Source organism: Gekko japonicus, unplaced genomic scaffold (genome assembly GCF_001447785.1).
Source record: "Gekko japonicus isolate JY-2015 unplaced genomic scaffold, Gekko_japonicus_V1.1 scaffold888, whole genome shotgun sequence".
NCBI lineage: Eukaryota > Metazoa > Chordata > Lepidosauria > Squamata > Gekkonidae > Gekko > Gekko japonicus.
Genome location: NW_015159740.1, coordinates 703,784 through 727,856, shown reverse-complemented (window position 1 = coordinate 727,856; position 24,073 = coordinate 703,784). Strand labels below are relative to the sequence as shown.

The 24,073-nt window shown below is 49.8% G+C and overlaps 1 non-coding gene across 1 annotated transcript; it reads left to right on the top strand.

Annotated features, from left to right (window-relative positions):
• The first annotated feature begins 16,053 nt into the window (after positions 1-16,053).
• TRNAT-GGU lies at positions 16,054-16,125 on the top strand. Its single transcript has one exon. It is a non-coding gene; the product is annotated as a tRNA-Thr (tRNA).
• The last annotated feature ends 7,948 nt before the right edge of the window (positions 16,126-24,073 follow it).

The following is a 24,073-nucleotide window of genomic DNA, read 5'->3' as shown; positions in this document are numbered from 1 at the left end:
AAAGAATCGAAACGGCTTTCAAAGAAGTCTTTTGAAGAGGGTTCTCGATTGGCGCAGGATGTGAGCATCCCCCCCCCCGCAGAAAAATTCCTGAAATTCCTGGATATGGGAAAAAAGACCAATTTAAAAAAAAAAATTAAAAAACACCCTCTTTGCCAAATGTATCCCTTTAATGGCTTTGACTCTAATCCATTATCCAAGGCCTTCATGCGTGCGACGTCGTCAGAGCGATGTCCTTTGATGGCGATGGAGCTCTTTTATAAATTATTCATACCTCTTTTTATATCACCTCCCGTGGCAGCAGCTGGGGACAAACAAATATTACAGACGTGGCACCAGTAAAAAAAAAAAAGAGGCATGTATAATCAGTCTTTAAAAAATTCTTTATACTCTGCCAAGGTCTGTGCGTCGCAGTCGGAACACTAAACCACCACCGAGTCCCTCCAAATGCGAAGTCTCCCTTGTTGAGAGAACTATTGTGGCTTTAATGTTCTCCCTCCAAAAAAATTGCTACCCATTTCCAGATTTTCATAAATGTGATGGATGCCTTTTGAACACGATCCAGCTTCCCTGCATCTTCTACTATTCCGTCCTCATTCCCCCCTCCTTTTCTTTAAATATTAGAATTGTAAATCTTCAAACAGGTTTCCGGTTCTAATTTGATGACGGTGGTGGTTTGGGAGGGGAACTGAAACCAGTGTGAGATTCTGGAAGATACTTGGAAGAAGTTTGGCGTAGTGGTTAAGAGCCGCAGACTCTAATCTGGAGAACCGGGTTTGATTCCCCACTCCTCCACATGCAGCTGCTGGGTGACCATGGGTATGTCAAAGTTCTCTGAGAGCAGTTATCTCAGAGCTCTCTCAGTCCCACCTCCCTCACAGGATGTCTGTTGTGGGGAAAGGAAGGGAAGGAGATTGTAAGCCTCTCTGAGTGAAGGGTGGGGTATTAATCCAATCTCTTCTTCTTCTTCTTCTTCTTTGGATGTCTATAGAAAAGCACACAGTGCTTTGGAAAACAGGAGGGGAAGCTGGACTTTAAAATTAACTGGTGAACTATGTGTCTCTGGTAGAAAAGTACCTGGGTCATCTTGGTGCATTCTGCCTGTGGCAGTGCTGCTCTGTCTTTGTGGTGCTTGGGGGGGGGCCATAGTGGGAGGGCTTCTGGAATTCTGGCCCTGCTGGTGGACCTCCTGATCACACTTGGCTTTGAGCCACTTTGTGACACAGGGTGTTGGACTGGATGGGCCATTGGCCTGCTCCAACATGGCTTCCCTTACATTCTTATGTCTGGGTCAGTGATACTCTGTCTTCTTGGTGCTTGGGGGGCAAGAGCGGGAGGGCTTCTGGAGTTCTGGCCCCGCTGGTGGACCTCCTGATGGCCCCTGGGTTTTGTCCATTGTGTGGCACAGAGTGTTGGACTGGATGTGCCACTGGCCTGATCCAACATGGCTTCTCTTATGTTCTAATATGTCAGAAAGAAAATTGAATAAGTTAGATTTTGATCAGAGTTGGAGATGGGTGATACTCCTAGTGAGACTGAACGATGGGATAAGAACATAACAGAATCTATGGTGGATCAGGCCAATGGACCATCCAGTCCAACACTCTGTCACACAGTGGCCAAAAATACCAGATGTCATCAGGAAGTCCACCAGTGGGGCCAGGACACTAGACGCCCTCCCACTGTTGCCCATCCCAAGCACCAAGAAGAGAAGAAGAAGAAGAAGAAGAAGAAGAAGAGAAGAAGAGAGTCTTCCTTGGTGGGTCTGAAGGTGGATAATGCAGTGTGAGTCAATACAAACAGCGGATGGGACAGTCAAGAATACAGAGCATCACTTACCCCAGACTGAGAGTTCCTATTTATACCTTGTGGCTAATAGTCACTGATGGACCTCTGCTCCAGATGTTTGTCCAATCCCCTCTTGAAGCGGTCCATGCTTGTAGCCGCCACCACTTCCTGTGGCAGTGAATTCCATGTGCTGATCACTCTTTGGGTGAAGAAGGACTTCCTTTTATCCGTTCTAACACGACTGCTCAGCAATTTTATTGAGTGCCCACGAGTTCTTGTATTGTGAGAAAGAGAGAAAAGTACCTCTTTCTCTATCTGATGCATAATCTGTGCGTATAAAGTGCTGTCGTGACAACTGACTCATGGTGACCCCAGCAAGGGACTTTCAAGGCAAGTGAGGAGGTGGAGCAGAGGTGGTTTACTGCCATTACTGTCCTCTGCAGAGTCTTCCTTGGTGGGTCTAAAGGTGGATAATGCAGTGTGAGTCAATACAAACAGCGGACGGGACAGTCAAGGCACAGTGCAATTGGTTGAGGGTTGTAGGACCAACCAGACATCTAAGAACAGAACTGAATCAAATCATATCAACACGACACATGACATGATGCAAAAATTCCATAGTGGGATTGTCCTTTCAGCATGCTACACACTGGAGTACAGACCATAGTCCCTAATATTTTTTCCAAGTAACTTTGTGAATCACTTAGTACAGTGCTGCACTTCTGCCTGCGTAGAAAAGCCATCTTGAGTAATTAATTTTTTTTTTAGCTTGCTGAAAGCCAGGGGAGTGGGAACCTTCTGGAAATCCTCGGGCGGGCTGTTCCACAAGGCAGGGGCCACCACAGAGAAGGCACTGTGTATTGGCAGTCCTTGGTTTTTCCCATTTGTACCCAGCTTGGGTCTCAGGACACTAAGTCCTCCCTGGGTGGAAAAAAAGGGTAAAGCATTCACCAAGCTGCAGTGTTCCCTCTAAGATGAGTTAGTTTGAGTTAGATCACTGTTTTTTAACCTCTGGCTCGTACATTTTTATCTCAGCTCAGGAAGGATGGCTCCAAAGCAAACTCATTTATGCAGTAGCCAAATCGCTCACTCACAACTTTAATGCCAGTAGCTCACAAAGTAGAATTTTTGCTCACAAGGGAGCATTGCCAAGCAGTGAAGATGAATGTATCAGGAACGACAGGAGAAAGGGAAGAAATAGTTAAGGTTGTATTTGTGAAGCAGTGCAATAAACCCCTTGGAGGGTGTTGTAATGGAAAAGTACGAGGTGGATGCGATGAACGAACAATAACATCGGTCATCTGGCCAGTCAAGAGGATTTGGTCATTGATCGGCCGAATCACGATGAATTGTTTTTGAAGCATTAAATTTATCGGCTTGAGCTTACAAATGACACCGTCGAGAAATTATGTAAAAAAGGAAAGCACTCACCACTCACCTGGGGATATTCTTGGGGCCGGACAATAATGGATCACAGTCTAATAGCAGGGGATCACCCGACTGATCAATTAATTGCCATGTCAGCTGTAGCTCAGAGTTAGAATATAGAGCAAGAGTCACTGGGGGAGAGTGTGTGGGGGGGAGGTAGTTGTGGATTTCCTGCATCGTCCATAGGGTTGGTCTACATGACCCTTGAAGTCCCTTCCAGCTCTATGTTTCTGTTTTTTTAAACCCAAAGGCCCTTTCTGTACTCATATTTTGCCTTGGTCTCTGAGCACATCCTATTCTTCCGTCCTGCATTTCCTTATGCCTCCACTTCGTGCCGGGGCTTTCTCTTGTTTCTGCACTTCCAGCCCACTGTTGCCCCGCAGCTACCCAAACTCCCTTTGCTATGATTCTTTGTTCGCATCCGCTTTCGAATCGCTAATCCTTTCTAAAATAGAATCGTCTCCGCGGGTATATAAGTGCTGCCCACTGCTCCTCCCCCGTTTCCACCTCTCTCTCTTTAGGTGGATGCTCCCTCCCCTGTTCTGTTTTCTTTCCCTCCTTCTCCGAAGACAAAAGAGGACATGTCCTCCTGCTCAGGCAAACATTTAAAAAGCCAGAGAGAGCATGAGAAGGAATCAGCAGATGTAAAGGACGAGAGGATTCCTTGCTCCCAGATGTGTCAGTCTTGCATGTGTGGGCCTGGATTGCCCCCTCCCTTCCCTTTCTTTTTGCAGAATCACAGAGGGATGGAGGGAGGGAGGGGTTGGCCGCCAGTTAGCTCAAAAAATGCAGGTTTTGCTTGTAGGTGCAGAATGCATACAGAATACACAAATACACTTGGGGGGGGGGACAGTGCAGAGGGAACACATGCAACTGTGAAGTCAACCCTTAAGGCTTGACTCCTCTGATTCGCTCGAGCAAGGTGTCAGTGCAGAAAGGACCAAAGTTTTGAAAAGACTTGGAAAAAAAATCAGTTTGGGGACCTTGCCTATGAAGCTGAGGCCTCAGGAGATGGGCAGGCCAATGGGACATAGCATTCATCCAAGAAGCAGTAAGTGGGGAGGAGAAACATTTGGGTAATTCAAGGATCAGGCATCAGAAAGAGAAGAGAAGGCGATGGCGCCAAGAAGACATCGCGGAGAAACTAGGCTCCAGATTACTCCAGCGTTGGTCCTCAGTCAAAGCGCAAAATTTATTTTTGTTTATTTATTTTACTGAACTTATTAATTGCCTACCCTGCAGGGCAGGATCTAGGTGATTTACAACACTACACACAGTTAAGAATGCAGCTGAGCTACAATTAAAACTCACAAACAATAAACATGAAATCAGAACCAATCAGGATGGCGATAAAATAGTCCTCCATTGCTGGTTGCACCGCTATCCCACAGGGCAGGGCAGGGCAGGTTATGTTGGGGCCACAAAGGAAAAAGAGAGAGAAAGGGTGCCAGTCTTAACCTCCCATTGCTGCCCTCAACTAAAAGCCTGGCAGAACACCTCTGCCTTACAAGCCCTGTGGAATTGCATCACACCCTGCAGGGCCCTGATGTTATTTGGCAGAGAGTCTCACCAGGTCGGGGCCAGGACCGAAGAGGCTCTGGCCCTGGTTGAAGACTAGGAAGGAGATCAGCTCAAAGGTAATGGTAGCGCTCTGATGACACGGATGAATTTGCTGATATGAGTGATAACTCTGAGAATGATGGGCAGAGGAGTAACAGGAGACACCTGTGTGGAAAGGACGCTAGGAACTGCTAAATGACAATAGCATGCAGAATTGTGTTGTAAATACAAATATAGAATGTAAATACAATGTAAGAGCAATTAAATAATAAATATTGCATTTACATTCTGTGTTTGCATTTATAATACCATTCTGCATGCTGTCAGACTCCTGCAACAATCAGAACCAACAACTCGCTTCTTCAGAAGGAAAGTTTATTGATAACAGTATTGGCAGAGCATCTCTGCTTCAGGTTCTGTGGTAAGACTAAAGCAAAAAGTAAAGGGTGAATGGATATACAATGTTCAAAGAGGTCACTGGGCAGCATAGAGCCAATCAGGAGAAAAGAGGGGGCCCGCCAGAATGTAACAGTCCCACGTTCCCAGAGATGGTGTTACAACTAGGCACTCATCAGGCACATAAAGCATATAGGTAAGGGAGCATCACCAAGACAACCAGAGAAAAGAAACTGAACATTCCAAGCGGCCTCCCTCCCCTCCCAACCACTATGGCAGCTAGCTGACACATGCTGTAGTCATTTAGCAGTTCCTAGCGTCCTTTCCACACAGGTGTCTCCTATTTGTCCAGAGAAGTTGAGTGCCAGGAGAGGAGACAGATGTTGGAGAAGGAAACAGCAGTAAGGAAACATTCCTGGTTCCCTGAAGGTGCTCCTTCGACATTATATCTGGATAACCTAAGAAAATAAGACCATCCCTGCTGGATCAGACCAACGGTCCATTTAATCCACCATCTTGTTTTCCTCCAAGTGGCCAACCAACCAGGTGTTCTCAGTTGGCCATTCTGGGAGACGCAATGCTGGACCAGATCTCTATGGAGAGCTCTTCGGAGAAGGAGAGATGGTCTTCAGGGCCCTCAGTGTCTCCAAACTCTACTTGGATGAAAAGATTCTGAAGTCTGAGTTTGGGGCCGTGAGGTAGGAGAGCGTAATTCCAGATCTGCATTAGGCACCAAGTCCTCTTACTGAACAGAGTGTCCATCCATTGCCGCAGGCAATTATCTAGACTTAATACCTGGCCTTGGGACAGCAGTTGGACAGTTCGATATCACCTTCCCCGACCCCACGAGTGGCGAATGCACATTTTTCTGATTTTCATATCTGATTATCAAATTGGCCGTTCGCACTAGGTAAATGGTGCAATCTTCTCTCTCCCCCCCCTTCTTCTTCCCACATGGAAATGTCTGTCGCCTGCCGGCCTAATGATTGGCTACGCATTACAGTTGATTATAGTGCTTGGAAATCAGGCCGGGAAGCGGGGCTTGAATACCTTTTGAGTGCCACGTGGGCCATTTGTCGTTTCTGCACAGTCTGGGGAACGTTCCCACGGGCAGCCGCTTGCTACGCTTGCTGGTTTCGCCCCACAGCATGCTACAAGGAGTGTGGGGAGCATTGTGGGAAACGCAGGTACCCCTTTCCCACTAGGAGGTCTTACACAAAGGGTAGTGAAAAGTACACAGACGGAGAGTGATTTCAGCAAAGCGTACTTTATTCGATCAGGAACAAGACAACTTTGGCTGGCTCGCAGGCCGGCATATATTCCCCCAGAAACCGCCACCCAAAACACCCCCCCCACTTCCCAATAGGTTATTTACAGTGGCCGAGAGTTCCATTGGCTCTTGACCAGGAACCTAGCCCCCTGATTGGAGTGGGCTAGGATCCGCATAGTCCATTGTCTCTAGGAGCGAATCTCAACGGTTGTCCCTGGACATGTCTGGACTTGTCTGGACTTGTCTGGACTTGTCAGGACTTGATACACTACACCCCTCCCCCCTTGGTCCACAATGCACCCACAGACAAAGTCCTTCAGGTGGGCTGGTAACTTCCTGGTGCAGGTAGAGCGGCGAGGTTCAGGGACTGCTGCTGTTTCTACTCCGGGAGTCCTCGGAGGCGAGCTGGCCGGGAGAGGCGCTGGGGGCGGTGGTTCCGGCGTCCCCGGTGCCTCCAGAAGAGCTGTCTCTGGTCCAACTTAGGGTAGAGGCCGAGGGTCGGCCACCGGGAGTTGGGCCTGGTGTGAGGTCTCCGGAACCTCGGCCATGTCTGAGTCCTCGGGGTCTAATGGCATCGTCCGGCTGGTCGATGTGCCGGTGTAGAACTTGGCGATCCTCACATGAAACCTCATACGATCGGGGGCCCTTAACTCGGATGACTCGTGCCGGGATCCAGGCGGGCCCCCGGGCGTAGTTCCGTGCATACACGGGATCTTCCGAGAAGAAAACCCTGGCTGCCTTGTGCGTCTCCATGCCCAGTGCCTCTGTCGATGCCCGGTTGGGGTGCAGATGATCCAACTGGGTTGCCAGGCGGCGGCCCAGAAGTAGCTCTGCCGGACTGCGCTCGCAGTACTGTGGCTCTCTGCGTTCCGCCTTCCCTGTAGTGGCCTCAAAATGGATCTGATGGCGTTATTCCTTTCTTGTTTTTTCCCCCCTCCTCTTCCCGAACCCCCCACTGTTATCTGATTGGGGGGAATTGTGCTCCCCTCCATGTTGTGTGAACACGGAGCGGACTCAGCTGGGTTGCGGTGATCTTGAACCCCTGAGCTGATAAAAGCATCAGACTTTGATCTCCTCTGTTATCGCGGAGATAAAGGATATCTGCCCGGCCTTCGAATCCAATCCAGAAATTGCTATCGTTGCCATCACATTGCTGCTCCTTTGCGTTCTCCTCTTCCTCCCCCCAAATGTCTCTTTGAAGGGAGTGCTATAGCTTCTTTGGAAATAAACACAGACAAGGATCCGCTGAGCAAATCAGATCTGTTGATCGCGGAACAATATCGGAAAGATTAGATAATTTGTGTCACCCAGTTCACGTATCGCACGCCGCTCTCGGCAGCTGTTTGCTGGAAATTATATCCAAAGTTGCCAGGATGCCAAACTTCTCTCTCTCCCTCTCTCCCTCCCTCCCTCCGTCTGTCTGTCTGTCTGTCTCTCTCTCTCTGCTTTTGGGCCTGGAAACAATTCAGCTGCCCTGTGGCTCATCGTCTGAAATTGCCGCTCTCAAATCACTAGCTCCAGTGTGCGCACACGAATTCCAAAGCACACCAGCTGGTTTTTATCGGCTGCTGTGGGATTTCCGCTGTAGTGCCCGAGTCAGTCCATGTTCAGACATGGCTCTGAAATGTTGAGAGCTAGGACCACGTGTCCCTTCATTTTGCTTAGCTTCCTGGGGAGCACAAGAAGAGGTCGCTGGATGACTAGATCTATGGCTCGGTTCAACCTCTGGGGTGTGTTCCAATCAAAGGGGCAGGACCTCTCTGGGTTTCGCACTGCCTGTTGAATTTGAGGGAGGGGGTCCCAGGAAGCTGACATGCTATCCCTGTGACCCCTGGTAGAAAGGGCATTCACAATGTGAGGGGGCAAGGCGCTAGGGTTGCCAGTCTCCAGGTGGTGGCTGGAGATCTGGAATTACATCTGGCCTTCAGACGACAGAGACCAGTTCCTCTGGAGGAAACGGTAGCTTTGGAAGGTGGACTCTATGGCATGAGAGCCAGTTTGGTGTAGTGGTTAAGAGCAGCGGACTCTAATCTGGGGAACCAGGTTTGATTCCCCACTTCTCCGCATGCAGCTGCTGGGTGACCTTGGGTCAGTCACAAGTTCTCTCAGAGCTATTTTCTCAGGAGCAATGCTTCCTTTAAGCTGTGGAGTCTTGTAAGCAAAAATTCTACTTTGTGAGCTACTGGCATTAAAGCTGTGAGTGAGCGATTTGGCTGCTGCATAAATTAGTTTGCTCCGGAGCCCTCCTTCCCGAGCTGAGACAAAAATGTGTGAACTGGAGGCTAAAAAACTGTGAGCTAGCTCACACTAACTCTGCTAAGGGGGAACACTACTCAGGAGCAGTTCTCTCAGAGCTCTCTCAATGCCACCTACCTCACAGGATGTCTGTTGTGGGGAGGGGAAGGGAAAGGAGATTGTAAACCACTCTGTAACTCCTTTGGGTACTGAAGGGTGGGGTATAAATCTAATCTCTTCTTCCTCTTCTCTTCTTCTAATCTGGGAGGACCGTGTTTGATTCCACAGTCCTCCACATGCAGCTGCTGGGTGACCTTGGGTCAGTCACAAGTTCTCTCAGGGCTGCTCTCTCAAGGGCAGTTCTCAAAAGAGCTCTCTCGGCCCCCATCTACCTCACAGGGTGTCTGTTGTGGGGAGGGGAAGGGAAAGGAGATTTTAAGCCATTCTGAGGCTCAGCGTGAAGGGTGGGATATAAATCCAATCTCCTCCTCCTCCTCCTCCTCTTCTTTCTTCTTTCTTTTTCTTCTATTATAACCCACTGAGGTCCCTCCCCAAACCCCACCTTCTCCAGGCTCTGCCCTCAAAATCTCCAGGAATTTCCCAATGCAGAGCTGGCAACACAACAAAAGCTACCATCCTATCTTGCTCTTTTCTCCAAAGAGCTCAGGGTGGGCACATTGTTTCTCCTTCCTCCTTACAACGACCTTGTGAGATAATTTAGGCTGAGAAACAGTGACCGGCCCAAGGGAGCCCGGTGAGCCTCAGGAAAGTGCGGGGTTTGTCAGTCCTGCTCTCTTCAGTCCTAATTTGAGATGCGGACTGCTGCTACATTGTATGGGCGAGCTCCATTTCAGGCCTTCGAGTGACTTACTTCCAGAGGCATGGGTTTGTAAATGAATGGAAAAATGCAGTGGTTACATTTGGGGTTGTAATGAGTGACAAATAGAACACCAATGTGCATTGCAGAGTCAGGGTGCCTGCTGCGGTCATGAGCCTTAAATATTTGCGGGACAGTGGAGCCACGGTGGCCTCGGGAGGCAAGAACTGGGCGTCGGCGTGAATGAGGCAAAAAATGGTGCAAGGTTAGTTAGGGTGTCGATAATGGCACTTCTGGCTAACCCTAACCCTAAATCCAGTGTCTTAGACTACTCGGCTATACTGCCACTTGCTCGAAAGCTTATACCCCCAAAATCTGGACTGGAATTGAGCTTTTCTACTGCAAACAAATATGGCGCCCCTCTGAAACTATGATTTATCAACACTCTTCACTCAACTCGTATACTGAGCGAAATATTCCAAGCTGAGCCTGAAATTTTCATGCACTGTGAAATGCTCTCCTATAACTGACAAGAGTAGGGGGGAGGGGGCATTGCTGTGAGCCCCCCAACTCTGGGTAATATTCAGCTATGTAAATAGGCCCCTGAAGGCTAGAACGCAAGCATTTGTTGAATTCTGTTCCCTTCATTTCCGTCGCTCGTTCTGTTTCCCCAGCTGTTAACGGCTCATGTCTCCATCCGACGCTCTCCAGAGACGCCGGACCTTATGAGCGTCTGAAATAATGTAATACGAGGGGTGATCGGGTCACATCCTGAACGTGTAACCTTGGGAAAGGGGGAGAGAGAAAAAACCGGTCTCCAATTTGCCAGCCTCACATAAACTGTAATTTAAACCCAGTATTTATCGCCAACTTCACCTAAAATCTCCAAAGGCGTGATTTATTGAACATTAGCGCTTGCTCAGATTCAATAAATTTCACTTTTTTTTTTTTACATCATTAGCATTAAAAGAAAAGGGCCATTTGTGCAAGCCAGCCAGAAATCTTAACTGGAGAGGGACTTTATAGTCCAAAAATCAGCTAAAGTGTACTCAGAATTACATTATTCGCATCTAAATGATTAGAAGTTTTATTCCGGCAGTAAATTTATGAAAGGCGATGGCATGGCTATAGAGAAGTAAGGATCAGGGAAATGCAGCGGCGGCGGCGGCGGGGGGGGACTTCAGCAAGGTACTTTTTTCTGTCAAAGCATCTGTTGAATGGGACTCTCTTTATTTCAGCATTCAAACTCCGGTGTACCTTAAAGAGCTCCCCCCAAGCAGAATTTTATCTTATCAGTCCATTTCCAACAATCCTAACTGTACTTCCTAGTTTCCTTATACACTCAGGTTCCTCCCTCTGGTTATTTTCCCTCCCAATCTAGGGCTTCTTTAAAACATTTTATACCGCCTATCTAGTGTTGACAGCTCTGTGCTGGGAAATATCTGGAGATTTGAGGGGGTGGAACCTGGGGCGGGTAGGGACCTCAGCAGGGTATAATTCCATTGAATCCACCCTCCAATGCAGCCATGTTTTCCAGTTTGGGTTTGGTGTAGTGGTTAAGAACGGGGGACTCTAATCTGGAGAACCAGGTTTGATTCCCCACTCCTTCATATGCAGCTCCTGGGTGACCTTGGGTCAGTCATAAGTTCTTTCGGAGCTGTCCCTTACTAGTAGTCTCACTAGTAGTCCTATCGACTGGTGTAGACAAGACTGACCTCAACAGAGAAGAAGCAGAAGAAGAGAAGGAGTCTCAGAGCGGCTTACAATTTCCTTTCCCTTCCTCTCTCCACAACAAACACCCTGTGAGGTAGGTGGGGCTGAGAGAGCTCTCTCGAGGACTGCCCTTGAGAGAGCAGCTCTGAGAGAACTTGTGACTGACCCAAGGTCACACCAGCAGCTGCATGTGGAGGGCTGGGGAATCAAATCTGGGGTGGTCCAGGATAGGGCAGTTTTGTGTGCGTTCGAAGTTTGTTGCACCCACTGGAGAATCATCTGGCTTTCCCCCCAGGCCGATCTGGAAGCATTTCAAGAAAAGGTTATGAGGAACCAACTGGGAAATGAGGTTATGAGGCTTGGGAAAACCCAGGAGGATACAGCAGACGATTTCAGCCACCTCCATGCAATCCTACAGTTTGCCACAAGGGGCAGCCAAGAACAGATCAGGAAGCTTCCAATTTGACCATAAACAGACTTGAACATCAGAACAAAGTCTGAGTCCAGTGGCACCCAGATGTCATTTCGGGGGGGATTGCAGTTCCCCCGGGTGAGGTACGGGGCCGGGACTGTTGGGGGCGGGGTGTGTGACCTTATGACACACTTCCGGTGATGTCAGGGTGTGTGGCATATGCTAATGAGTTATGCTAATGAGTCCCCCTAGCTCTTTTTCTACGAAACGACCCCTGGTGGCACCTTTAAGACCAACCAAGTTTTATGCACTAAGTGTGCACGCACACAAAAGCTTATACCCAGAATAAAACGTTGCTGGTCTTAAAGGTCTTAAAGGTGCCACCGAACGTTGCTGCTTCAGACCAACACTGGCTACCCATTTAGGTTTAAACACAACAAGCAAACTGAGGACTCATCAGCATAGCTGTGAACAAGCCCCTTTAACATGATTCCTATACTGTGAAAATCTTGCCCTGGCAAAGACATTTGGCCGGGGGCGGGGGGGGAAACATGCCAGCGACGGTTCCCTTCTGTTATAGTAGCTCTTGATCTAATGAGCCTAAGGAAATTGGAAGGGATGTTATGGGGAAGACAAAGACCATTGTAGCCTCTTAATAAAAAAACAATTATTACCTTCTGCACAAAGTTGACATACACAAGGAATCATTATTACACAATGTTTTATTCAGCGCTCCGGCGTTAATGTGATTGCGTAAATTGAATTCGCTCGACAACATCTTCGTCTCCCCGCTAATGCATTTTTGGGTCGTCTGATCAGCGGTCGCCGCGTTTCGGTCAGAATTATAGGACTGGAAATGGCAAAATAATATACAATCAGCGAAACCACCTCTCCCCCCCCCCCGAACCCCACCAACAAGAACAGTAATGAGGTAAATGGCCTTTGGTATAATTACACATTCCCCGTTCTGTCAGGGACTGAGGAAGTCTGGGTTGTCCCGCTTCAACACAAGAAGAAGAAGAGATTGGATTTATACCCCCCCTTCACTACCTAAAGGAGTCTCAGAGTGGCTTACAAACTCCTTTCCCTCCCCCTCCCCACAACAGATACCCTGTGAGGTGGGTGGGGCTGAGAGAACTCTGCTCTTTTTCAAGAACAGCTGTGCCAGAACTATGACTTGCCCAAGGTCACCCAGCCAGATGCAAACGGAGGAGTGGGGAATCAGACCCAGTTCTCCCAGATTAGAGTCCGCGCACTTAACCACTACACCAAGCGGGCAAGTACAAGCAAATACCGTAGTACAGCTTCTGCAAATGCCTCTGGTTAACCGGGGCTTAAACTGAACGTCTTCTCGTAGCCTGGCTTTTCCAGTTTCATGCTCTGCTTCCTACTCTTGGAGCTGAAGAAAGGCACTTCATTTGCCATACATTTCTAGGGTTACCAGCCTCCAGCTGGGTGCTGGACAGGCCCGTAACCAGGATGTTTCTGTTCGAGGGGGCATTTACATTTTTAAGGGGGCAGTTAAATTACAGTTAATTAAATTAATCCAAATGCCTGTCTTTAAAGGGGGAGGCTCCAAGCCTGTTTCTAGTCCTTCCTTTCAAGGGGCAGGGCAGCGAGCGTGTCAGTTCCTAGGGAAACCCCCCCCAGCTCGGAGGACATTTAATTGCCTTCACAAGGCATTTAAATGCCTTTTGAGTTCCCTTCTGCAGGGCAAGAATGCTTCGAAGGGCACCTTAAATACATCTCCCGACAATCTCTCTTTCTGCTAGCCCAGTCCCACCTAGGTCATCATGGTCAAAAATAAAGTTTCTGGCACGGCTCTTTGTGGGGCAGGGCTTTTAATTAAGGGGGCGGGGCCCTGAATGCCCCACTGTAGCTACGAGCCTGGTGCTGGAGATCTCCAGGAATTACAACTGACCCACGGACAATAGAGATCAGTTTGCCTAGAGAAAATGGCTGCTTTGGAGGGTGGGCTCTGGGGCATTATGCCCTGTTGAGGTCTAGGTTTGTCAGCTCCAGGTTGGGAATTCCCTGGAGATTTGGGGTGTGTGTGGAGCCTGGGGAGGGTGGGGTTTGGCAAAGCAGCAGGGTGTAAGGTCCTTGAGTCCAAAGCAGCCATTTTCTCCAGGGGAACTGATCTCTGTAATCAGGAGATCAGCTCTGATTCTACAAGATCTCCGTGATCTCTGCATTATTTTTTCCTGCCAGCATCGTACGCTATTATTATTATTTAAAACTTTTTAGTGCCACCTTTCTACCTAGGGTTCCCAAATCCCCCTGGGGGGCGGATTTCCCCCCGCTTTCAAGGCCCGACTTCCGCCCCGCACAGAATCAGGCCCGGGGGAAACCCCACCCCCGTGCACGCGTCACCCAGAAGTGACGTTGCACGCTGGGGGCGGGGCCACGCCATTTGAGGGGAAAACAAAGAATTTTCCCGTCAAATGGCGTGGCCCCGCCCCCAGCGTGCAACGTCACTTCTGGGTGACGCGTGCACGGGGGTGGGGTTTCCCCCGGGCCTGATTCTGTGCGGGGCGGAAGTCGGGCCTTGAAAGCGGGGGGAAATCCGCCCCCCAGGGGGATTTGGGAACCCTAGGTAGAAAGGTGGCACTAAAAAGTTTTAAATAATAATAATAGCGTACGATGCTGGCAGGAAAAAATAATGCAGAGATCACATGGGTCGCCAGATTCAGGCTGCAAAATACTTGGAGATTCTAAGGGGCGGAGTCTGGGGAAGGCGGGGTTTGTGGGGGCGGGACCTCTCAGCAGGGATACGCTGCAATGGAGCGTATTATCTCCAGGGGGACTGATCTCCCTTGCCTGGAGATCAGTTGTAATAATGGCAGGTCTCCATATCGATGGCACATTCTCCCTGACAAGGCAATTCTATTTGCACTCTTAGGACCTAAACTGGAAGGTACATATTATGTCCAGTATATACGACTACTTCTGACAGAAGGCCAGATATATTTGTGGCCCCAAACAGAAACCTTTTGCTGTGTCATTCCATTCCATATTGGAACGTTCCAGTTTCGGTCCTATTTTATTTATTATTTATTGCCTCATATGTGTTACAGGGACTCTGTCGCACTATTTGACCTCTGAAGAAGGCTCTTGCGAGCCGAAACGCGTCAGGTCGTACACAATGTCCTTCTTTGTGCATTTGTAACTTTGAACGTTTTACGAGGCTTTATTTGGGCCCCTACAAGGTTTTTATATGTCTTTGAAATAAACACTGTTTATGTTTTTAACTTCTGGCCCTCAATAAGTTTTCTAAACTTCCTTTGGAGGGTTGTGCTTAGTGGGTTTAGTTCCCCCCCCCCTTTTTTTGGAGGTCTCCAGGCCTCACGATCCTGTAATCTCTCTCTTTGTTTTGTATCTCACCTGGAGGCTGGCAATCCCAAACTGACACCAGAGGAACAGGGGACACCAGCAACTAAAGTGGGTGAAACAAAAGAATCGCCAGTGACCACAAAAAGAAACAGGAAAGAAGAAGAGGAGGAGGAGATTGGATTTACATCCTGCCCTTCACTACCTGAAGGAGTCTCAGAGCGGCTTACAAACTCCTTTCCCTTCCCCTCCCCACAACAGACACCCTGGGAGGTAGGCGGGGCTGGGAGCGCTGTGACTGAGAGCTGCCCTCGAGAGAACAGCTCTGAGAGAACTTGTGACTGACCCAAGGTCACGCCAGCAGCTGCATGTGGAGGAGTGGGGAATCAAACCCGGTTCTCCCAGATTAGAGTCCGCGCACTTAACCCCCGACACCAAACTGGCTCTCGTGCATTCCCCCCACTTCCCTGCCAATGGCAAACACGGTTCCCTCCCCGCGCTGAACTTCTGCCAAGGAGCTATCGCCTGACCCTGCTTCAATGCTATCGATTGAAGATTGTTTTATGGCTGTTCCTGAACATAACTGCAGAGAAATGTCATCATTTGGCACCGGGGCTCAGCTTGCGTTATCTGAAATGCAGTTGACTTGTGGGGCAAGAGCGTACGCCTGTGGCGAGGTGGGAAGGGGGGGGGGAGAGCGGAGAGAATTTAAACTATTGACAATCCTGATGCTTCCTGAGACTTATGGCCAAATAAATGTTAAGCAGTAAGCTTTCAAGGGGGGACCGGAGATGATTGCTTCATAGTTCCCATAAGCATTAATTGCAGTTACATAACTGTGCCCTGTAGGTGTTAAGTATAAATCGGTAGAAAACAGAGGGAACAGTTTATGCCGTAGAGAGGAAAATAGGTCTGGCTTGAGTGTAGAGTGCTGCGTCTTTGGTTGGTGCAAACTGATTTGAGCACAGCGCCGGGACTCAGTGGCAGAGCAGCGGTTTGGCATGCAGAAGGTCCCAGGTTCAATCCCTGGGATCTCCAGTTAAAAGGACCAGGCAGGAGGTGATGGGAAAGACCTCCGCCTGAGACCCTGGAGAGCTGTAGAGAGGGGCCGTGGCTCAGTGGAAGAGCCTCTGCTTGGTATGCAGAAGGTCCCGGGTTCAATCCCCGGCATCTCCAGTTGAAAGGGCCAGGCAGTAGGCGATGGTTCTCTCAGAGCTTTTCTCTCAAGGGCAGTCCTCGAAGGAGCTCTCTCAGCCCTCCCTTCCTCCCAGGGTGTTTGTTGTGGGGTGGGGAAGGGAAAGGAGACTGTAAGCTGCTCTGAGACTCCAAATGAAAGGTGGGGTATAAATCCAATCTCCTCCTCCTCCTCCTTGTGTGTAGGAAGTTCATGCAAAGCATGAAGGGGATTGTGATTTGGAGGTATACTGCTCCTGAACTTGGAGGTTCTGTTTAGTTACCATCAGTGATAGATCTGTCCTACAAGAATCCATGCAAACCATCACCAAAGCAACCTGATCCATATCTTTACCCCCCAGTGTTGTGACCCTTAAGGCCTTAATCTGGAATTACAGTTTGTAATTTTATACTTTAAAAGTAGGGTTGGCCGCTCTGGGTTGGGAAATACCTTGAGAGTTGGGGTGGTGGTGGAACCTGAAGAGGGCAGGTCTTGGGGAGGGGAGGGGCTTCAGTGGGGTATAATGTCCTATAGTCCACCTTCCACAGTGGCCATTTCCTCCCAGTGAACTGATCTCCGTCGCCTGGAGATCAGGTGTAATAATGGGGGTTCTCCAGCCGCCACCTGGAGGTTGGCATCCCTACTTAAAGGCAATTTCAGAAATTGTGTCAGCATCCCATCTGTCGAGTCTAGGAAGGCAGGGAAAGGGGGAAAGAGATCTAGAAGTGCTAACACATTTGACAAACTTCTTCCCGCCGCCTTCACAATCGCCGGCAACTCTTTATTTACGGCAACTTTAATGTCTCCCCGTTTGGCAAGAATAAAAATAAATGGAGGAAAACATCTGGCAGATTTATTTGGGGTATTATATTTTCTTGCCGGCCTAATCTGGAGAGATTCGAGGTGCGGGTACTCCCCTTGGTAAAGTCGCTGTCTAAGGTGGAAAACAAAGCTTTATCCGAGGATGAAGGATCTGATGCCAGGTAGGAGATGAAGGAGGAGGGAGTGGAGAATTTTAGTAGCAGCTGCGCGGCCATTTTGTGGCAGCCATTTCATAGTTGCGCCCACCATACTGTGTCAGATTTCCAGAGGTGCCCGCCGGCTCAAAAGGGTTGGGAAACCCTGATTTGTAAAGTCAGCAGATGACCTTACGTCAGTGGTCCAAGCAAGTTCCAGGTTTGATCTCCAGCTTTGCTTACCTGAGCAAAACCTTCTAGGGGTGCCGAACCTTCACGGGCCTTCTCAGTGGTGGCTCCCACCTTGTGGAACGGCCTTCCTGAGGAAGTCAGGAAGGCCCCCTACACTTCTGTCATTCCACAGAACGTTCAAAACAGTGATGGGGAAGAGGGCGTTTTTAAACAGAAATTATGAACGATAGTAGAACGGAACAGCCCAGCAGAGCACCATTATAACGGAAAAGGATTGTAATTCACTGCAATTAGTATCGTAGGCATCATCTGCTGTCACCCGCTTGCCTTATAGTACATATTTGGTACATTATAGTACAATGGTCCCTCTAAGCTGTGGAGTCTTGTGAGCAAAAATTCTACTTTGTGAGCTGCTGGCATTAAAGTTGTGAGCGAGTGATTTGGCCGCTGCATCATTTAGTTTGCTCTGGAGCCATCCTTACTGAGCTAAGACAAAAATGTGTGAGCCAAAGGCTAAAAAACTGTGAGCTAGCTCACACTAACTCAGCTTAGAGGGAACAATGGTCACCTCCAGGATACACTACTGTAATTTGCTGTACATGGGCCTTCCCTTGAGGTTGACCTGGAAGTTCGTACTGGTCCAGAATGTGGCTGCACGGGTCCTTACATGGACCCCCCAGATGGCACACATTCAACCTGTGCTGTGTTAGTGTGAGCTAGCTCGCAGTTTTTTAGCCTCCAGCTCACAGATTTTTGTCTTCGCTCAGGAAGGATGGCTCCAGAGCAAACTAATTTACACAGTAGCCTGCTCGCTCACAACTTTAATGCCAGTAGCTCACAGGGTGTCTGTTGTGGGGAAGGGAAAGGAGATTGTAAGCCGCTCTGAGACTCCTTCGGGTAGTGAAGGGCGGGGCATAAATCCAGTTTCCTCCTCCTGCAACAAAAACACGGTGTGTGTGTGTGAGAGAGAGATAATGTCCAGTGCTTAATTTACTCAGATTCTAACCTTTTAACTGTTAGATATATCAGAACAAAGGAGCTGCGGTGGCTCAAGCAGTTAAGACGCTGAACTGCAGGCTGTGGAAGGTCGGTAGTTCAGCAGTTCGAGACCCGAGTGTGCCGCATGACGGAGTGAGCTCCCGTCTCTAGTTCCAGCTCCTGCCAACCTAGCCGTTCGAAAGCAAGAAATTGCAAGTAGCTAAATAGCAACCACTTCAGTGGGAAGGTAACAGTGTTCCGTGCGCCTTGGTGTTTAGTCATGCCGGCCACATGACCACGGAGACGTCTTCGGACAGCGCTGGCTCTTCGGCTTGGAAACGGAGACGAGCACCGCGACCCTAGAGTCGGATTCGACTGGCTTTCGAGCAAGGGAAACCTTTACCTTTACTATGGACAAGTGATACATGGAGAGGTTTTATGTAGATAATTTTATAATACTGCTTTTATCAGTGTTATTTGTTTTGATCTGCCTCTGAGTGCCCTATTGGGGCTACAATAAGGACAGGACTGAACTCAGGTGGACCACTGGTCTGATTCAGCATAAGGCAGCTTCATGAGATCTGTTCCACACAGAAGAAAACGGCTCCTGTGGAGGGTGGATTCTCCGGCATTATGCTCTGCTGAGGCCCCTCCCCACTCCAAACCCCACCCTCCCCAGGGCTCCACCCCCAAATCTCCAGGATTTTCCCAAGCCAGAACTGGCAACCCTTCACATACGCTGGACTCTGCCACGCTCCAGCATCAGCCGTGAGCATGGAATACATCCAGCCTGGCCTTTAAATGCCGCACTCTTTCTCCGTGTGTGAAAACCCCTCCCGTCCTCTCAGCTTGATTGGGGCACCACGCTGTGAAGATAATGCACGGGCTTCGTTGGGGGCAGCCGTAAAATTGACCCGAATAATGGACCCCAGGGCCGGATAGATATCCGTGAACAAAAACCACCGGCAGAACATTGCTCTCTGGCTGTTAAAAGGTGAGCTTCCCTTCCCTTCCCCTTTGGCCCGAGGAACCTTGGCGGTTCTTTAATGAGTTCTGATGGCTGCAGACCAAGTTCATGTCGCTGCTGTGTGGGGAGAACTGAGAGGTTTCTGCCCCCTCCCACACCCCGGCGGTGGATTTGACAATTTGTAAGAGCTAGGGGGGATGGAAAGCGGAGGAAATGGACTGCTTGGGACTGTTGACAAGGCACCTGCGGCTTGAAAGAATGCATTCCTTTGGCCATCCATGCCACAGCGGGGAAGAACTAAATGGGGAATCTGCACTCTGCACCCCCCCCAGCTTTGCTAAGGTGACTGGGGACAGGAGAGAGAGCTGCATGTGGAGATACTGTGCAAACGTTTGCATGCCATGGCTATGTTTGTTTTCCTTCTCCTTGTGAGCACACACACACACACATTCACCTAAGCATATTGGAAGTCTAACTCCGCTGCAGGAGCCGTGGCTCAGCAGTAGAGCATCTGCTTGGCATGCAGAAGGTCCCAGGTTCAATCCCTGGCATCTCCAGTTGAAAGGACCAGGCAGCAGGAGATGTGAAAGACCTCAGCCTGAGACCCTGGAGAGCTGCAAAGTGGGGCCGTGGCTCAGTGGTAGAGCATCTGCTTGGCATGCAGAAGGTCCCAGGTTCAATCCCCGGCATCTCCAGCTAAAAAAGACCAGGCAGCAGGAGATGTGAAAGACCTCAGCCTGAGACCCTGGAGAGCTGCAAAGAGGGGCCGTGGCTCAGTGGCAGAGCATCTGCTTGGCGTGCAGAAGGTTCTAGGTTCAATCCCTAGCCTCTCCAGTTAAAAAGGACCAGGCAGCAGGCGATGTGAAAGACCTCAGCCTGAAACCCTGGAGAGCTGCAAAGAGGGGCCGTGGCTCAGTGGGAGAGCATCTGCTTGGCGTTCAGTCCCCAGCATCTCCAGTTATAAAAGACCAGGGAGCAGGTGATGGGAAAGACCTCAGCCTGGGACCCTGGAGAACCATAAAGAGAGGTTTTGACTCAGTGGCAGAGCATCTGCTTGGCATGCAGAAGGTCCCAGGTTCAATCCCCAGCATTTCCAGTTAAAATACCAGGTGGTAGATGGTATGAAAGACCTCTGCGTGAGACCCTGGAGAGCCACTGCCAGTCTTAGTAGATAAGACGGACCTTGATGGACCAGTGGTCTGACTTCATGTGGTCTGACTTCATGTGTGTTCAGTGGTCTGACTTCATGTGTGTTCATGTAAGTGTGAATGAAGTTTTGGGGAGGGGCTGTGGCTCAGTGGTAGAGCATCTGCTTGGCATGCAGAAGGTGTTTATATTTATTTATTAGATTTTTACCCTGCCCTCCCGGCTGAGGCTGGCTCAGGTTCAATGCCCGGCATCTCTACTTGAAAGGATTAGGTAGTTGGTGACGTGAAAAGAGCTGCTGCCAGCCTGAGTGGGAAATACTGACCTTGATGGATCAAGAGTCCAATTCAGTCAAAGGCAGCTTCATGCCTCAACACGTGTCTCCACCCCCCAAACAGAGATCAGATCTCCTGGAGAAAACGGTGGCCTCTATGGCACTATCCCCTCTTGAAGTCCCTCCCGTCCCCAAACCCCGCCCCCTTCTGGCTCCACCCACAAGTCTCCAGGAATTTCCCAACCTGGAGCTGGCTGGCAACCCTACTAAGCCGAACTGAGTGGTAGGACGCAATAGACAACCAGTTGCAGGAAATAAGTGCCCCATCCCAAGATGACAGAGAAAGCAGGAAAAATTTATCCCGATTTCTTTCCAAGGGGCTCTAAGCAGGTCTTGCTACTTCCTTATCCTCACAACAGTCCTGTGAGGTAGGTAGGATAGCTGGAGAGAGAGACAGAGGGGGGGGGGACTTGGCCAAGGACACCTGGCAAGTTAATCAGAATTCTTCTGACTGACCGTTAGCGGTGCCTCGGCTTCACGTTTCCTTGGCAAGTCACCGGAGACAGGAGCCGTTTATTCCTCAGGGTGCCCAGGCAGGCAATGGAAGATCTAATTAAAGGTCTGCACTTTTTATTTCTATGGCAACGTGCACTCATTTTGGCTGCTTAGGAGGGCACAGCAGATCCCGGGGCAGGTGCACTCGGCTGTTATTGTTTTAGACCGATGGGGATATTTCTGTTTTCTCTGCACTTCGAGGAGGCCTCGTGTTCGAGCCTAGCAGTAGCCGGATAGGACCCAGGCGCTTGGCGATAAGCCAAATAACCACTTGATGGAGCAGAGAGGTAGGGTTGCCAATCTCCTGGGGTAACTGGAGACCTTCTGGGATTACAACTGACCTCTAGGAGACAGAGACGTTTCCCTGGAGCACATGGCTGCTTTGGGAGGTGGACTCCAGGGCATTAAACCGCAACGACGTCCCTCCCTTCCCCAAACCCCACCGTCCTCAGGTTCTACCTCCAAAACCTGCAGGTATTCCCCAATCCAGAGCTGGAAACCTAGGGGAAGGTGGGTGGCAGGAAAGGGATGCGCAAGTGAACTCTGTGAACAGGTGTACGGTTGGACACCTTGGAGGTTCACTGCAGCCTGCGTCTCCTTGGAGAGAGGTCTGGGGAGCATAGACCTTGCCAGGGCTCTTTTTGTAGAAAAAGCCCAGCAAGGAACTCATTAGCATAATAGGCCACACCCAACAGCAGGAACACATTAGCATATTGGGCCACACCCCCGACAGCACAGCTCATTAGCACATTAGGCCGCACCCCCATGTTACCAGAAGTGTGCTCATCCAGCCACACCCACCTTTTGCTTCTTATTCTGTTTACCTTGTTTGTTGTCAAAACCCAGGGCTTTTTTTTGTAGCAGGAACTCCTTTGCATGTTAGGCCACACACCCCTAATGTAGCCAATCCTAATGAGTTTCTGCTGTTGGGTGTGGCCTATCATGCTAATGAGTTCCTGCTGGGCGTGGCCAACTCAGGAGCCAGCCGGAACTCCGTTCCTGTGCGTTCCTGCCCAAAAATAGCCCTGGACCTTGCCCTGCGGAAATCCAGGGTCCCCCAACAGCTCTCGTAGACCCTCAGCAAGCCTGCAAGGACTTTGAACCATGCCCAGCCACATGATTAAGTAGTGCCATGCGATGGGTCAGGTGACCCCTCCCCTGGGAAGCATGCAAAGGACTGTGGGCTCTGAGACACAATTCCAGCGAGGAGGAGGAGGAGAAGAGGAGGAGGAGAAGAGGAGGAGGAGAAGAGGAGGAGGAGACAGGATTTATACCCCACCCTTCACTACCTGAAGGCGTCTCAGAGCGGCTTACAATCTCCTTTCCCTTTCCCTCCCCACAACAGACAGCCTGTGAGGTAGGTGGGGCTGAGAGAGCTCTTTCAAGAACTGTTACCGACAGAAGAGGAAGAAGACAAGATTGGATTTATACCCCGCCCTTCACTACCCAAAGGAGTCTCAGAGCGGCTTACAATCTCCTTTCCCTCCCCCTCCCCAGAACAGACACCCTGTGAGGTAGGCAGGGCTGAGAGAGCTCTTGACAGAAACGGTTCTTGAGAGAGCAGCCCTGAAAGAACTTAGTACTGACCCAAGGTCACACCAGCAGCCGCGTGTGGAGGCGTGGGGACTCAAACTCGGTTCTCCCAGATTGGAGTCCATGCTCCTAACCACTGTGCCAAACCGGAGTTGGGAGGCGGGACGCCCTGCCTGGCCAGCTGCTCTTCCCAAGCCGCCTGGTAAACTTCCACCTAGCTTTCTCTTCTGCTTGATAAACACAGGTGTGCTGGGACAGGGAAGCAGGGGGGTGAAAATGAGTTGCCATCCATCAGGTCCCCAGAAGGTCATCTGAGAGCACTGCTGATTGTATGGGTCACTATGAATTGAGGCAGATGCTGAGAGAAGAAGAGAAGAGATTGGATTTATACCCCGCCCTTCACTCGGAGTCTCAGAGCGGCTTAGAAACTCCTTTCCCTTCCCCTCCCCACAACAGACACCCTGTGAGGTAGGTGGGGCTGAGAGAGCTCTTTCGAGAACTGCTCTTGAGAGAGAACAGCTCCAAGAGAACTTGTTAGTGACCCAAGGTCACTCACTGGCTGCAAGTGGAGGAGTGGGGAATCAAACCTGGTTCTCCCATATTAGAGTCTGCACTCCTAACCACTACACCAAGCTGAGAGGGAGGCCAGGAAGGGATACGGCTATGCTCGGCTCTCGTGGCCCTTTCTTATATTTATTTTATTTTATTGGATTTGTATCCCGCCCTCCCTGCATAGCAGGCTCAGGGTGGGCAGGGAAAGGAGTTTGTAAGCCGCTCTGAGACACCTTCTTCTTCTTTTTCTGTTGTGTTACTGGATGTGATGTGCTTCAAGCCCAGTATTACTATACAACACCAGAGTGCTGGATTTGGGCCAAGAAAAGCGAGGCCTGGCTCCCCGTTCATCTGTCAGTCTCTCTGTGTTACGTTAGAATCACAGAACCGTAGAATCATAGAGCTGGAAGGGGCCATATACAGGGCATCTGGTCCCACCCCCTGCTCAGTGCAGGATTAGCCTAGAGCATCCCTGACAAGGGTCTGTCAAGCCGCTGCTTAAAGACTGCCAGAGAGGGGGAGCTCACCACCTCCCGAGGCAGCCGATCCCACTGCGGCACAACTCTGACTGTAGAAAAAGGTTTTCCTAAGATCCAGCCGGTACCAATGTTCCCTCTAAGCTGTGGAGTCTTGTGAGCAAAAATTCTATTTTGTGAGCTCCTGGCATTAAAGTTGTGAGCGAGCAATTTGGCTGCTGCATAGATTAGTCTGCTCTGGAGCCATCCTTCCTGAGCTAAGGCAAAAATGTGTGAGCAGGAGGCTAAAGAACTGTGAGCTAGCTCACACTAACCCAGCTT